Genomic DNA, 16,242 nt, shown 5'->3' on the forward strand with positions numbered 1-16,242 from the left:
CTATTTACAATAGCCAGGTCATAGAAGCTACCTAAATGTCCATCGACAGACGAATGGTTAAAGAAGATGTGGTACATATATACAATGGAATATTACTCAGCCATAAAAAAGAATGAAATTGGGTCATTTGTAGAGATGTGGATGGACCTAGAGACTGTCATACAGAGCGAAGTAAGCCAGAAAGAGAAAAACTGATATTGTATATTAACACATATATGTGGAATCTAGAAAAATGGTACAGATGAACTGTTTTGCAAGGCAGAAATAGAGACACAGATGTAGAGAACAAATGTATGGACACCAAGGGGGAAAAGAGGGTGGGTGGGAAGAATTGGGAGACTGGGATTGACATGTATACACTAATATGTATAAAATAGATAACTAATGAGAACCTGCTGTACAGCACAGGGAACTCCATTTCACTGTTAGTTGAAACTAACACAACATTGTAAAGCAACTATACCCCAATTAAAAAATTTTTTTAAACTAATAAAAAGGAAGGGGTGAGGTTTTGCATTTATTGACTATAAGATAACCATCCAGTGGTACTTTTTATCTCTTCTTGCACATCACTTTTGGTTTTATATTATTGTTATTCATATGTATGTCTTGTTTCCCCCTATTGAATTGGAGGCTCTTTGCGGTTTTGTTTTGTTTTCATTTCATAGTCCTCGGTAAATATTTGAGTCACAAATGATTGAATATTTAACTTATTATTAATTTTGTGCCTCTCAATATGTTGGGTGACAATCAGAAACTGATAATTATTGTATCAAAAATAATTTGAGAGCACAAATCCCATAGCATTGTTATGCAAGGATGGTACCTATAGACATAGGTTATCTTTCGTTCTTTGGGTATGTAGAATGAGTCTGTAAAATTTAGTGGAATTGAAGCTTATTTCTGCATGTATATTTAGAGAGATATAAAATATTGATTCTCTTCCTTGGAGAAAAAGAAAAGTTAATGACTAAAAATTTCTTTGTGATCTCTATGACAGTTTTATCACATATGTCTCCAAAAAACTAATCATTTTCTGAGAACAAATCTGTCTGTGTGCTAACAGACTGTGAAAATCTATCAGTTGCTTTTCTTTTCTGCCTTTCTTTAAACCAAAAGCCAAAAGAAGTCAGCCTTTAAATATTTGGAAGTTTTTCTCTGAGATAGGGCTGTACTAGGCAAACACTCTGGCATTAACATTTCTAAAGCAGGCTCAAAGTAAATGAGATATAAAAAAAAAAGCAAACTCCTTCCAATCCCTATGTTAATTGTCATTTTAATTAAAGCTTCGGTGTTATCAGTGGCAGGAGATTGCCCCAGAAAGATAAAGTAGGACCCTGTCTGTCTTTAGCTTTCATGAAGGCAAAGGAGTGTGCAGGAAACCAAATAGCCAGATTAGTTTGCTATTATATTAAAATAAATAATGTGCTAAGCTTCAGGTGAATCACCTCATTAGTTGATTAACATCCCTTTCTTTAGATTATTGCATTTCCTAATCTAATTTATGGGTGGATTTCCTGGTTTGGGGGCTTAAACTGGTACGCTAGCCTCTTCCAACACAGGCTGTTTTATGGAGATAAAGGAATCTGGAAACAAAAATCACTTTTTTCAGTGGCTTTTGATTTGAAAATTTATTTATTCAGGTTACTACAAGGTTGTAAGATCAAATAAGAACACACTTGAAAGAGCTTTGTAAACTGTAAAATATTACTTGTTATCATCAATTATTATTATCTGGACAACAAAGTCAAATGCCTGTGTTTATTCAACCCCTCCTTCTGACCTACATTGCTCTAGTAGGAAACTGGGAATCATCTTTGGAGTATCTGCTTAAAAGCTAAGAACTGGGACTTTGGGTTTGCTGCTCAAGGATCACTAGCTCAAGTGTCCTAAACTTTACAAAATCAAATAAATATAGAGTCATCAGGCAGCATGCAAAGAACAGTGTCACCATTCTTCTCAGCTTCTGGGCCAAGTTGAAAATGTGTTTTATTGTAGAATAGGTAAAATTTAATTCTTGCTAATGGAGAACAAAAGAATAATTTTAATGACGAGGACAAACCTAGAATCTGAACCTCAAAGATAAAATGCAATCAGAGAAGCACTGAAGACTCTTTGGTGCACTTAGCACCAAATCAGGAGCAAAAGTATCAGGAGGCTGCACGAGCATCTTTCTAAGGCCTTATCTTAATTAAACCTAGTCATCTGAAATAACTTCGGTGAATGCAGGGTCTCCCCACAAAGGCTCTCATTCCCTGCTGCAGAGAGAGCCACAGTTTCCAAAGAATTGTCCCTTCACCTAAGGGAACCCAGATAGAGGGGTCCGGAACTAGCTAGCGTCAAGAAGGCTACATTGAAGATGGAGATTTGGAGATACCAGGTGTTCTCAAATGAGACAGAGTTTACTCGTACTGTTTTCCCATAGGAACCAGTACAATGCAAGCCCCTTGAGGACAGCATCTGAGTTTCTGTATTTTCATGATGCATACCCACACTTCACATATTTACAATATTCATGTTGTTGAATGAGTACCCTATGGCCAAACTGCCAAAACCTGTAACTTTCTAAAATTTGTTTTTTATTGAAGTATAGTTGATTTACAATGTTGTGTTAATTACTACTGTACATCAAAGTGACTCAGTTATACCTATATAGATTCTTTTTCATATTCTTTACCATTATAGTTTATCACAGGATATTGAATATAGTTTCCTGTGCTATACAGTAGGACCTTGCTGTTTATCCATTCTATACATACCAGTTTGCATCTGCTAATCCTAAAATCCCAATCCAACCCTCTCCTTTCCCCCTTCCCCTTGGCAACCACCAGTCTATTCTCATATCCCTGATTATGTTTCTGTTTCATAGATAGGTTCATTTGTGTCATTTTAGAGTCCACCAAAACCTATAACTCTTTATCCAACCTCATCTTGTTTACCTTTGTGCAACAATGAAAATCACACATCTCTCCTCCTGTTTGACACTCTCTTTCTTAACTTTCCTGATTCTCCTTTTCCATGATTTATTGCAACTTCTTCTGTCTTTCTAAGTCCCAGTCTCCACCCACTCAAGCTGGCTACTTCCTATGATTCTGTTCCCAGCCCTCTTTTTTATATTCTTTGTCTGGCTTGCCATGCATCAGAATCACCTAGGAGCCTCCTCTCCACACCCACCCCCTATCCCATAACATTGTGTATGGAATATACTTTTCTGAAATGTCCCTTTATATCTCAGTGTCTATTTCTAAAAACAAGAACATTCTCTTGTAGAGCCACAATTATCGAAATATAAAAATTAACATTAACAATACTATTATCTAACTTAAAGACTTGGTTCAGATTTTGCCAGTTGTTCCACTAATGCCCCTTATAACAAAGGGGAAAAAAACCAAAACAATGTTTGTGGTCTAGGAATGCAGTCTAGGATCACAAGTTGCATTTTACTCTAATTTTCTGTAGTCTTTTTTAACTTGGAGCAGTTCTTCAGTGTTTCTTTGTTTTTCATGACCTTGACATTTTTGAAGTGTACAGGCCAGTTATTTTGGGTTCCTCTGATGTTTCCTAGTGATTAGATTTAGATTATATATTTTTGGCAGAAATACCACAGAAACGATGTTATGCCCTATTTAATGTCTCATATCAGGGGCACGAGATAACTTGTGCTATTATTTGTGGTCACTTAGTGAGGTGTCTGTCATATTTCTGCACTGTAAAATTATTCTTTTCCTCTTATAATTAATAACTAGTTTGTTATAGCAAACAAAGGTACAAAGGTAGAAGCCTAAAATGAAAGGTAGAAACCTAAAATGAACCCATGTGGTATTGGATTGGGATTGGAGATATCAGTATGAACTCATGGTTTTTATATCTATATAGATATAGATTCTATCTTTATCCATCTATCTACCTATCTATCCATCTACCCATCCTTCTAGCTCTATCCATTTTGAGGATAAAGAAGAAACGATAACGGTAACAATGAGCACAGTTAGTATCCTATCTTGTTTTCTAAACACCATTCTTCAACAAAAATCAATCAAATCTTCCTTGCTGGGGTAGGAGTAGAACAAGATCAGCCTGGAACAGCTTGTTTTGCCAGAAAATAAGGAAGTGAGCCAAGAATCACGGAGATATGTCAAAAGGACCCAAGAACCAGCTTGAAGGGCTAACTTCCCACTGAACATAACAATAAATGGTAGTAACAGAAGAAAATAAGGATCTATGAGTCCATACTCAAATAAATAAGAAGGAGAAATTATTTTTTAGAATAGAATTCCAAAAAATAAATGTAAAAGGAATGATTGAATGAAAACCATCTTTTGTCAACTACTATAGTAATGGTTGTTTGAGGAAAGAATCATCAATGGATCCTTTTCGCTTTAATATTATTAGATTTGCTCTTCCTGATTCTTCCCCACCCAGTTTTTCGATCCACAACTTTCAGCTCAAAATTATGTCAAATCTGTTCTTAAGCTGGCCTTCTCTCTGCTTATCCTGCCATGTGCCTGAGCATCTAAGATCAGGAAATACCCTGCTTTCCCAGTATTGGATTAATATCTTACCCCATCTATTTAGATTCTTCAGACTTTCTAAGGAAACGCTTAACTTATTTTATATCAGTTTATATCAAGATGAGAGCTAGAGAAATTCCCCAGAATCATGTTTCCCTGTCAGCTCATGTGAGTGCATTTTAAAAATTGCTGTTGGTAAAATCCAGATAGGTAAGAAGGTGCTCTCTGTCTGGGAAACAGGTAAAAGGGAATCTGTTGGGGGTTAATAAGACTTTGGGGCCCTCCTCTTATATCATAGGATAGATTGGTAGATAATTTCTTCTTCTGCCTTGGAGAAAAGTGTTGAGAATTAATGTTAAGTTGATGGTCAAGCACAGCCTTTAGGTTTTTTTGTTATGTTTGTTTTGCTGTTTACTTTTCTCCCCCTTGGTTCATAATTCAGAAGAGATTTGAGGTAAGTGAGTATTATCTACTACCCCCAAATTTGCTACTATATTATAATAAAAGCAAGTCTCTGACTAATGACTGCTGCTCACAGAAGCATTTATTAAGTAAACACTTACTAGCAAGCAAGCAAAAAAAAGTTTATATAGCTTGTTTTAGAACTTGTTAGGAAGTCCCAGCTCTATTACCTTGCATAAAGGTTCCTTCAAGGCAGACAGGGCAACATTTAGAGGATGAATTCTGTTATCCTTTTCACAACTATCAGGTAACTCCAAATCCTTTTAAACTAACAGGTAGATTCAGGGCCATTTAGAGATCAAACGTCAAGCTCACCTCCATGGGGAGAGCCTTTCTGGATTCTTATATTCCGTTCACACTAGAGGGGAGAGTGTCTCTAAAGTATGTTTGCTACTCCACATATTCTTGACCATTTTTAATTTTACTTATGAGAGCCCATTTCTAACTTCTTCACAGTAATTAGTAAGCCACTAGTTTCACCAATTAAAATACTAGCTAACATTTGTTATACTGACGATTAAAGTCTTAGGTGTTAATATGGATAATGAAGTACTTATACTGCCCTGAAAATAGGGAGAATGGAAGTGGTGGTTGCTTCTGGAGTGTCACCTTTCCGATAAGATACGGGCTGAATGTGGAGTCTTGTTTAAGGCAAACTACTGCCCCTAGAGTTAAAAACTGAACTAAGTAACATGCACAGAATACCACGCGGTCCATGCTGAAGTCTTAAAAAGTAAATTATACAAGTTGCAGTGGAATTGGGGGAGGAGGAGGTGGTGTAAGCACCAGGACATACCCAGGAATTACAGCTCCAAGAGGTTCTCGATGAAAACAAAGTCCGTGATCAAATGCATTGGGAAAACACTGCATTCTATAGAGCCATTTTGGAAACTAAAAATGCACGTTAGCTATTTAGAGGTCTATGTCCTGCAATAAAGGAACCTGCTTAGCTTTGACCCTGCATTTCCCAAAATTAGTTGACCACAGAGTCCTTTTTTTTCACCTCACTCTTGAAATTAATTTTCCTTAGGCCATACTTTAAAAATCTCTTCTTTAGAGATTATAGAAGAAGCTTTCTTAACCAACATCCACTTAATTGACACTCAGCATTCCCTTCCTAAAATTTGGGATTGACAGTCTTTTCTCTAACATGCTCTCCTATCACTTGAGTTGTATGCTTACAAAGAGTCAACTGAGTTGTTTCCAAAACCTGTTTATTCCATTTGTACTTGTAATTACAATTGCATAACTTAATTAAATATTACATAATCCTGTGACTTGTGAGTGCAAATATAAGGAGTTATTGTTTCTTTGAAAAATAAACTGAATGCTTTGGAAAGACACAGTCAAGAAGAATTGCTGAAAATGTTGTTAAATTAAATGAGAGCAGGGAAACTATCAAAGATTTGGGAAAAAATAAAGTATTTCATGTGTAGATTGCTTTGCAAGTTTCTTTTATGTTGTTAATGCAATTTAAAGAAACTGCAATGTATCATTACTCCAGAAAGATTGACTGTATAACTTGAATTAGTGGGTTCATTCTGACAACCTTACATTTAAACAAAATATCTAAGGTACATATATATCAATTTTTATTATTTCCTGCTTTTACTGAATTTTTTGATTAAGTGACTAATTACAGGCCCTGTGGGTGTCAGATAAAAGGGCTTGTGTTCTAGTGAGAGAGAATTGAAGAGGAGACTTCACAAAGGGAAGTGTATATATTTCTCTGTGGTATGTTTTTAAATATTCAACACAGATTTTGTCCATGTCTCTTGAGCCAGGATCAGTTGTCTTTAGAACCTTTGCCCCCCTTGACTTGCTGCCTTCATGCTTTTGGTTTTATTATAAATCCATGGAATTGCTTAGTGCCCGTAATGCTGTTAAACTTCTAATTTTTGTCTGAGAGGAGCCCATACATATACACATATGCATCCTTCTGAGTCCAGTCCTCTGCTTTTGATTTTGTGGCTGGGAACAAATTTTATTTATTACTAATGTACTTTTTCTATATTATTTTGTAGTAAAAGTTCTTGAAGAATGTGCAGTAAATAATGTTTGATTTCTCTCTGGGTTCTCTTATGCCATGGCTGCCTAAGATTTAAGGTTAATGTTATATTTGCTATTTAAGAATTTGGGGGATCTGTACACATATGTGCTGTGTAAACAACACAACTGTTTTATTGTGGACCAGGTTTTTCTTTTGAAATGAATAACACAACAATCATTTCTCAGGTTTATTTAAGACTAGACTGTATTTGTACAGAGATCTGTAGTTTATAAAAGCAGCGAAACAAGGAAATGCTTTTGTTATGTAGAGAACAGAACAAAAAGAAAAACATAGTGCCTAATCCTTTCATTAAAGAAAAAAAAAGGGACACAGAGAAATTTGGAATTCACTCAATTTTTATTTTTTTTATTTTCACAAATACCAGAAGCAGAGCTATAAGATAGCAATTTGTCAAGCTGCATATTAAGCTGGTATTTGAATATGAAAAGGATATTTCCATCCAGTGCAATATTGCTTTTTTAAAACATTGAAAGCCCTTGTATTAAGGCAGTTATTGAAAGAATGCTTTAAAAAACTCCAGTGTGCTTCATTTTGACAGATCCTTTGTACATTTTTTGGAGGGTAAACTGGTCAGGATGTAGTGGGACAAAGGGGGAAGGTGGAATTGAATAGGTGCAAAGGCATAGCTTTTCACTCTCAAGAAGTGGACTAGTTGGCATGAATGTTTTTGGGATCTGCTTGTAGTTGTTTTAGATTCAACATGAAAAAATTATTCTAAATTCTAGTGACCTATCTGCCCATACTTTATGCTAAGCAGCATGGATTATTTGCTATCAACGCCCATAGACATTTTAGGGAGCTTTCTTGATGTTATGTTGAAATCTTATTCCTCTAGTCAGTGAAGTAATTTTCAATTTTCCCCTTGTGGAATCGATACATAATTACTTCACAGGATTTGTTTATTATAGCAGTGATGGAATCTTTTCTTGTTTCTTGGTATACCTACATGGAATGTTTTGTTTATTTTCTAAGTCTCATGAAGGAGGGATGACCTCTATTTTTGTGCTATTGTAATTGAATTCTTAAACCTTTTTCTTGGGGGGTTTTCATGTTTCTGATCATTTTGTCATGGTTACCTGATTATTTTTTGCTTCTTTAGGGTCAATTTACAGGATTACAATACAGCACTTTCAGAGTGCTTTATTGTGGGAGCTTTTATTATGTTAGGAAAAGTAGATTATTTTCAATATGCAATCACATCGCTCATTCAGTTAACATCTATGGGTCAGTTAACTGCTAAGAACTAGAGATATTAAGATAAATGAGAGAATTTTCTGAAAGTTTGCTCAACTTTTAGTTGCTACTTTCTCGAAAATGTATATAGTGTACCATATAAACTTGTGATTGAAATGGAGAACCTAAGTTATTTGCTAGAATGGGCAAACATATGTCTTTGTCCAAGTAAAAAACATGGGGGTGACATTGAAATTGGAGTTGGGGAGAGGGAATGGATCAGATATGAACATTGTGTCCTAAATAGGACAATAAATTGTGTCCTAAATAGTGCTCAGTATCCAGATCCAAAAGTAATACTTGCAATAATATTTCTTGCAGGGGTACTTACTTTTTTGAATTTTAAAAAAAATTTTATTGTTCTTCTTTCTCTAATTGCTTTAAGTGCAAAGTTAGGTTGTTTATTCGAGATGTTTCCTGTTTCTTAAGGTATGATTGTATTGCTATAAACTTGCCTCTTAGAACTGCTTTTGCTGTATCCCATAGGTTTTGGGTCGTTGTGTCTCCATTGTCATTTGTTTCTAAGTATTTTTTGATTTCCTCTTTGATTTCTTCAGTGATCACTTCGTTATTAAGTAGTGTATTGTTTAGCTTCCATGTGTTTGTATTTTTTACAGATCTTTTCCTATAATTGATATCTAGTCTCATAGCGTTGTGGTCGGAAAAGATACTTGATACGATTTCAATTTTCTTAAATTTGACAAGGCTAGATTTGTGACCCAATATATGATCAATCCTGGAGAATGTTCCATGAGCTCAAAAAAATTTTATTTATTTATTTTTGGCTGCATTGGGTCTTCATTGCTGTGTGCGGTCTTTATTGCTGTGTGCGGTCTTTCTCTAGTTGCCGTGAGCAGGGGCTACTCTTCATTGTGGCGTTTAGGTTTCTCTGCGGTGGCTTCTCTTGTTGCAGAGCACAGGCTCTAGGCGCGCAGGTTTCGGTATTTGCAGCATGCAGGCTCAGTAGCTGTGGCGCATGGGCTTAGGTGCTCCGTGGCATGTGGGATCTTCCCAGAACCAGGGTTCAAACCCGTGTCCCCTGCATTGGCAGGTGGATTCTCAACCACTGCACCACCAGGGAAGCCCACTTTTTAAAATCATATTTTGTAGTAGAAGTCACAAAACATGCTGATGTTCCCAGCATTGGGGGCTAGGTGAGGAATTTAGGGGCAAATATAGGCAAAATGTGACAGAATTCTTATCAGGTGAGCATAGGCTCATTTGAAAAATTGGCTTTTGGGCTTTGCATTTTGGGCAATCAGCATAGTAGTGCCTTTTAGTGATTATTTCACAGAAGTTAATATTTGCAGCTTTTTCTCTCTTTGAGAATGCAACCATTGTAATACTATCATGTGGTGTTGAGAGCAAAGGAAGTAGGGAAAGGAGGCCTCTTTTCAGCTTTGCCCTAAGGCCTATTGTTGGTCTTCCTTGTCCTGGAGGAGACAGAGGAGATACAGAGAGAAACCTAGTACCTGGCAATGGTGCAGTACTTCCAGGCTACAGCTCTCTGGGGGTGGAATTTGTTTCTGGCAAGGACCTGAGGAGGTTTATGAACCTTTCTATGAACTATTTTCTCTTCCCAACTTCTGAGAGGCTGTCCCCATTCTGGCCCAAGAAGGATGAGGCAAATGTTGCACAGCTTTCTATTCTGCAGGCTCCATGATGGGTGGTGAGAAAACATGTCCCCATAGGTTTTAAGTTATCTACGCAGTAAATAGGACAAGGAAAGGACAACAGGCAAATTATAAGGACTGTTTAAAAACCTGGTTGGTGTGGGGTTGGGAAATTATGTCTCTTGCATAAGTTGCTCCCAGTTTGAAATCTTCTTAGTACACTTCGAAAGCTGCTCTGTGGCTGACAGCAGGGTTAGTCGGAGATCTCTTAATCCCCATATAGATCAGCATCTCTCTAAAAGAAATCACTTGACTTTTTTTTCTGCCTAAGGGGATGGTTTAGGAGACTAACCCTTAGATCTGAAATGTCTGCAGACTGCTTCTCTACTTGACAATTTTGAATTGTGCTTAGCTTTGCTGGTCTTTTAAGCTTTTCAAAGGAAATAGATTCACCACTGAAATGCAAATATAATCATTGTTATTTTCTTGTCTTGTGGAGTATATTTTCACTGAAATAAGTAGGTAATGTACTATTCTCAAAGTCTCAACCACAGTGTTTTGTTTTGTTTTGTTTTACATTCAGTAATTCATGTATTGTTCTTTCTAGGCAATTATAGAATTTTTCAGTCAGTCAGTAATTTACTAAGCATATATCATGTTTTCAGCACTATGCAAGGAAAGCAGGCATAACAAAAGAAATCTGAGGCACAGTTCATGTTTCTGTGTAGGGTATAGTATTTGAAGAGAAATGAAGCCAAGTCAGAGGAAACAAAGAACAAGAATTAAATGTTCAACTGAATAGTACTCACCATAGGAACCACATGTAAGTAAATACTGAATATGGATGAATGAATGAATAAATGAATGAATAAAAGTGTTCATTCAAGGAAGAAATCATTATGGGCTCCATGTGTCATGGAGTAGATGGGATATGAGCAGAGCCACAAAGGATGAATAGGAGTTGGCAAGTAGAGAGAAGTGGAGGAAAAATGTTCCAGATAAAGGGAGCAAAGGTAAAAAGGTGAAGGTGAGCATGCCATGTTTGGGACCCTGAGAGAAGAGACCAGGTTGACCAGAGAACAGGCTTAATATGCAGTAGGAAAGAAAATATAAATTTGGGCACCCCCCTTCTTTGATAAGTGAATCTCAATTTTATGCCTGTCCTCAAATGATGGGTCATGATTGGTCTAATCCACTCATGACAATTCTATTTCCTACTTTCCCAGCCTCCTTTGCAGGTAGAAGAGCCCTATGACCTCATTCTGGCCAAGCTGAAGACAGTTGATGGCATTTATGGAAAAGTTCTGTTTTTAATATGATAACATGTTTATGATAACATGCAGGGACTTCCTTTACCCCTCTTTCCTGCCTCGAATGAAGATGTAAAGTCTAGAGCCATATGGCAACTTTGCTACCACAAAGAAAAGGCTAAGAGTGTTGTCTCTGACACCACCAAACTGCTATATCTATACCAAGAGATGCCTGCTTCCTGGCTTCCTGCTATGTGAGAAAAATCAACCTCTGTTTATGTTATATGTGTTGTATAACACTCCAAGTCATGGTTTTTTAAAGTTATTTGCAGTGTTTTAACATTATTTTAAGAAGGCTAATCTGTAATAGTGGGCAAGGTGAATTGGAAGAGGGTAAAAATTGAGGTGGTTGTCCTAGCAACATAGGGCTGGGGTGAAGAAGTTCAGGACAAGATTTATGGCAAGGGGAATAGGAGGGAGGCAGACATCTCTGAGAAGAAGCCACATAACTTCAGAGTTTCTAAACAGGAAAATTAGTGGGATAGCCATACTGCTTTGAGAATATGCAAATATGATAAAAATGAATTCACTTTTAAGGCATGTTGAGTTTTGGATGGTGATGGGACATCCAGGTGGAAATGTTCTGTAAACAGTTTAGAAATAGAACATTTGAATTCAAGGGAGTCTCTAGGATGCCTATGACCTTGGACGTGGACAGTGAGAAAAACATTAGACAATATCTCCTATTATGAGGTGAGAGGAAGCACAGAGGTCAGTAGTATAAACATGGAGACAGAGAAAGGAGATAATACAGGGTTTGAAGATTAAATACGGTACAATGCCATCAAAGCAAAGGGCACATAGAAAGGTCAAGGAACATGAGGACTGAGGAGAGAAGTGAATCTGGTAAAAGCAGGACACCAATCATTTCCAAGAGAGGAGTTTCTGCAGACTTGAGAGCCACGTATCAGCTGCCCAGATCTGAGAAGAAGATGGGGTAGTAAGTGGGAAGGGAAGGGAGTAGAAACTGAAGGTGGTAAAGGAAGAGCATGCATTGAAGGAGTTGGAGATTGAGAAGTGCTGATTCTTAGCACTTAGACTTAGCAAAAGATGGTTTTAAAAAGGTTGAAAACCGAGAAGGAAGCAGTTAGGGGAAAGGTCCAAACACGCAGCAAAGTAAGCCTATCGGTGATGTTGGAGACAGATTTTATTTTTAGGGAGGTTCAGATGCTCCTCTGAAGTTGGACACAAGGATGACAAAGGAGCTGTGGAAACTAGTAGCTGGAAGCAAACATACTTGGGTGTGTCTGTCTCCACAGGGTAGATGAAGTCAGGTGTTAGCAGCTGGGATGGTGGTGGGGAGAAGTGACGAGGGAGCCTTGGGAGGGATTAACTCTGGAGCAGCTATTGTGAGGATGTGTGTTAATGAGACATCTGTGCAAAGATCAGGTGGCCTAACCTAGGTGAGATGGCAACAATCCTTGTCAAGGGCAAGGGTGTGTGATTTTGTGTCTTCCTCAGGTAGGTCCTTAGCAGAGAACCGGGAACTGAGAAGGAGACCCAGCATCAGGTGGAGATTTCATGGGGAGTAGCAAAGGTGAGAGAGTGTAGAACAATGTTCCTGGGGAGGGAGGAGGACGAGAAGTCTAGTGTGCCAGGAAGCAGGAAGACCGTCCAGAGGATAGAGAACAGATCTGGAAGGTGTGGTGGGGGAAGTGGCGGAGAAAGGGGTTCTGACCTGAGAAGAATAAATGCAGGTCTTGGATGTGGAGCAGGACCTTGAGATGGATAGGCCCAGGCATTGCCCGTTAGTACTTGGACACAGTGGCTTGTTAGAAACAGAGATTTCAAAAAAAAATTTTTTTTTTGGCAAAAAAACACTTGGGTGAAATGACATGCCATTTCCTCAAAGTATACTGGTGTATTATTTACTTAGAAATACAATTTTGGCTGAGTATTAGTTAGGCACATATCTAATAAGCTTTATGTCACTTTGGTAAGACTTCCTAAATATGAGATAAAAAGCACTGACATGCCAGTTCTGGCAGTATTTTACCCTTCCACACATTCAGCTATAGACTTGCTGGACTCAGCCTTGAGTTTCTGACAGTGTGGCTGAAACCTGCCATCCATTCACAGTGGCTTCTCCTAGTAATCTCTAAGAAGGACAATATTTTTAAAAGTCCTTAAAAAGCACACTAATGAGCTAGCAGATGGCGTTTTGCATGAGACCCTAACTGGTGTTACGTCCACACTGTAATTGAACTATATACGGAACTTTGCTGTCAGCTCAGGAGGAATCCTGTGAAACTCAAGTTTATATTAACTTATGAAGGGGTCGTTTCTGTATATTGGGACTGATTTTCATATATGTGTTATAGCACCAGTTTTATTATATAAAAACTACATATAAATAATAAGGGATAAAAGTGATAGATGCAAATTGTGAGGACCTTAGTAGGTCTTTACACTCTTATTTTCTTCTGATTTGTAAAAGTAAGGCATTGTAATGGCAGAAAATTTGAAAAATAGAGAAAAGGAGAAAAGAAGTAAAAATTGCTCCAACTTCCTGGAGAATACCACTATTTGCTTGTTTTTTGGTGGGGTTTTTTTTGGAAACTTGAATCATTAAACATACCTTTGTTTCCTACTTCAGTAGGTCAATTCACTTCTAATTGTAGTTTCATTTTCTGAAAACTCTCTAAAGTCAGCAAGAAAGGGTTAAGGAGGTAGCACACAATGTAAGAGTTAGCAGAAAGCTTAATTTCTGTGGGAAATAGAAAGGCTGGCTATTTTGCAACCTCCACTAACTTTCTACTCAGAAAAATGTGGTTGCACTGAGTATAGTCCCCATTGCCTGTGATCTTTAGATGATAAGCTTTAACTCTATTACGAATTATACTAAATTCTTTTTAGGATTAACTCTAAGTATAGGTAAAATTTAGTTTTCTACCTTGGTTTTAATTGTTTACTTACAGCCCAAAATATAGGGGTTAATTTTGGGTGATCAGTCTTTTCATGTTGTCAGATTATTTTCCTTTTAACATTTATGTATGGTTTTTTGCATTACGCTTTCTAGTGGAAATCAAATGTTCATTAGAGTGAATCAACTGACTATTCAAGTCAGATTTGCTTTAATTTTCCTGTGTTTATTGAGCTTTATTTAATACTGTAGTTTTTTGAGGGTTATGAATCTTAGGAATGTAGAGAATATGAAACATATTACATTATTTTAGGTGGAAAGTTAAACCATTTGTAATTTGGATATGTTGTCCTAATTTTTATTACATAGGATACTTTCACTGTTTTTTTAACTGTGGAAATATTTGGTGTGTCAGTTCATCTTGCTTTATAGAATTTCCATTTTGAAATTGAGGACAAAAGGAATAATTATTTTGCTTTGACTTATATTTAACACAAGCACTTGAGAAGTAACTAGGAGTGGGAGAGAAGGGGGAAGATATTCATGGATATGCATTCTGGAGTAAAGAATTTTAATTGCCAGAAATCAGTGGGTCTGCCAAGGACGCAACTGTTAATTTTTAATGCATAGGCATTTGCTTAAGAACTGATTTATTTGGACTTAAATGAAGCATAAAAACAAATGAAAATTGTCAGTAATAGTACAAAAGTGCCTCATTGAGTTTAGCTGCAGTTATCTCTGGAATAAAATACTCAGGGATGAGGTGGGATGTAAAGGGGCACAAAAATCTTGGAAGTGAGCCCCGCCAGGGCACAGGTGTACCACTTGATTTGATAGAGATCTTCACTGAGGTATATATATCTTACCACTCTTAATTTCAATTTAATTAGCAATCAAAAACTTCTTGTGGAGTTGAGTTTGAATTACAGTGTTGACTGGTGGAGTGCTAATGTATCATTTGTCTTTTTTGATGTTTTCACAGCTTAAGTTTGAGGTTGACAAACTATGGCCTGTAGGCCTAGTATAACCTGTCCCCTGTTTTTATAAATAAAGTTTTATTGGGACACAGCCACATTCATTTATTTACATATTATTTATGGCTGCTTTCACACAACAATGGCAGAGTTAAGTAGTTTCAACAGAAGCTATATGGACCAAAAGCTTAAAATATTGACTAGCTTTTTACTGAAAAAGTTTGTCAGCTCCTAGTTTAAGTCAAACTAGGGCCTTCCCTTCTAGTATTCTTTAAACCTGATAGCATACAATTTCTTTACATCTCGATATAGAATCAAATTACCAAGATGCTAAGGGAGACAGAAAAGAAGTGAAAAACCTGTTCACTCCCTTGGAGAATTCTTCAGACAAGACATATGTAAATGAAATAACCAGAGAAAAATATAACACTTTATAATCAAGGACTAATTGCGTGATAGTAGCAAAAAAAAGATCTCTGATATTCTGTATCATAAATGTATATGAATTGAAAGTTATTTCAATCTGGTCAGAGCCAGAGTTCTCAAAAGTACAGTGTGAGGACACTAATATATGAGATACTTTTTTGACTTTATAACTTAGAAATGGGAGCGCCAGCTTTTTGCCACACAGTTATACGGTGGGATGTAGATTATCCAGAGTTCTTAAGGAGTCTGGGGCTTTTCCAGAATCGTACAGTCAGAAAGTATGCTGAACTAGGCTTTGTTGCATATAGGCTAGGAAAGAGGCAGTTACTTTAGGATAGTTCTGTGATTGATGTATAGCGATACCCCCATAACTGCTTCTGCAGAAACTAATTTCAATAACACAGATGGGGAGCCTTGGGCTCAAAACATAGTGAATCTCTATGTTCAAGAACTAAATGGAGTTGAGAGAAATAACCTGGCACACAACTGAACGTATGTAGGGAGAAAGGTGAACTTGGAAGGGGCACTAGAAGCAATTATAAGGTGGTGTGAAACTACATGCACCACACACGAGCAACACAACATGTTGTATCTCTAATTTGTTTCATTTGCATTTGGTCTTGTACCTTGACTTTCTTGCATTAGAAAAAAGCAGGTCCTAGCTTTAAACAGTGGGGTGTTTCTTCTCTATATTGAAATGGCTGTTACAGGGCAGGGGGATGGAATTCAGAGAGTGCAGTACCCATTCACTTTGCATAAATCTTCCATGTGCATGTTGG

General features: G+C 37.1%; 1 protein-coding gene across 3 annotated transcripts in view; it reads left to right on the plus strand.

Moving 5' to 3' along the window:
* The window catches only part of PLCL1 (phospholipase C like 1 (inactive)), a 364,454-nt gene that overhangs the window by 227,076 nt on the left and 121,136 nt on the right, over positions 1-16,242 (plus strand). The window lies entirely within an intron of this gene.

The sequence above is a fragment of the Kogia breviceps genome, chromosome 2 (assembly GCF_026419965.1).
Source record: "Kogia breviceps isolate mKogBre1 chromosome 2, mKogBre1 haplotype 1, whole genome shotgun sequence".
NCBI lineage: Eukaryota > Metazoa > Chordata > Mammalia > Artiodactyla > Physeteridae > Kogia > Kogia breviceps.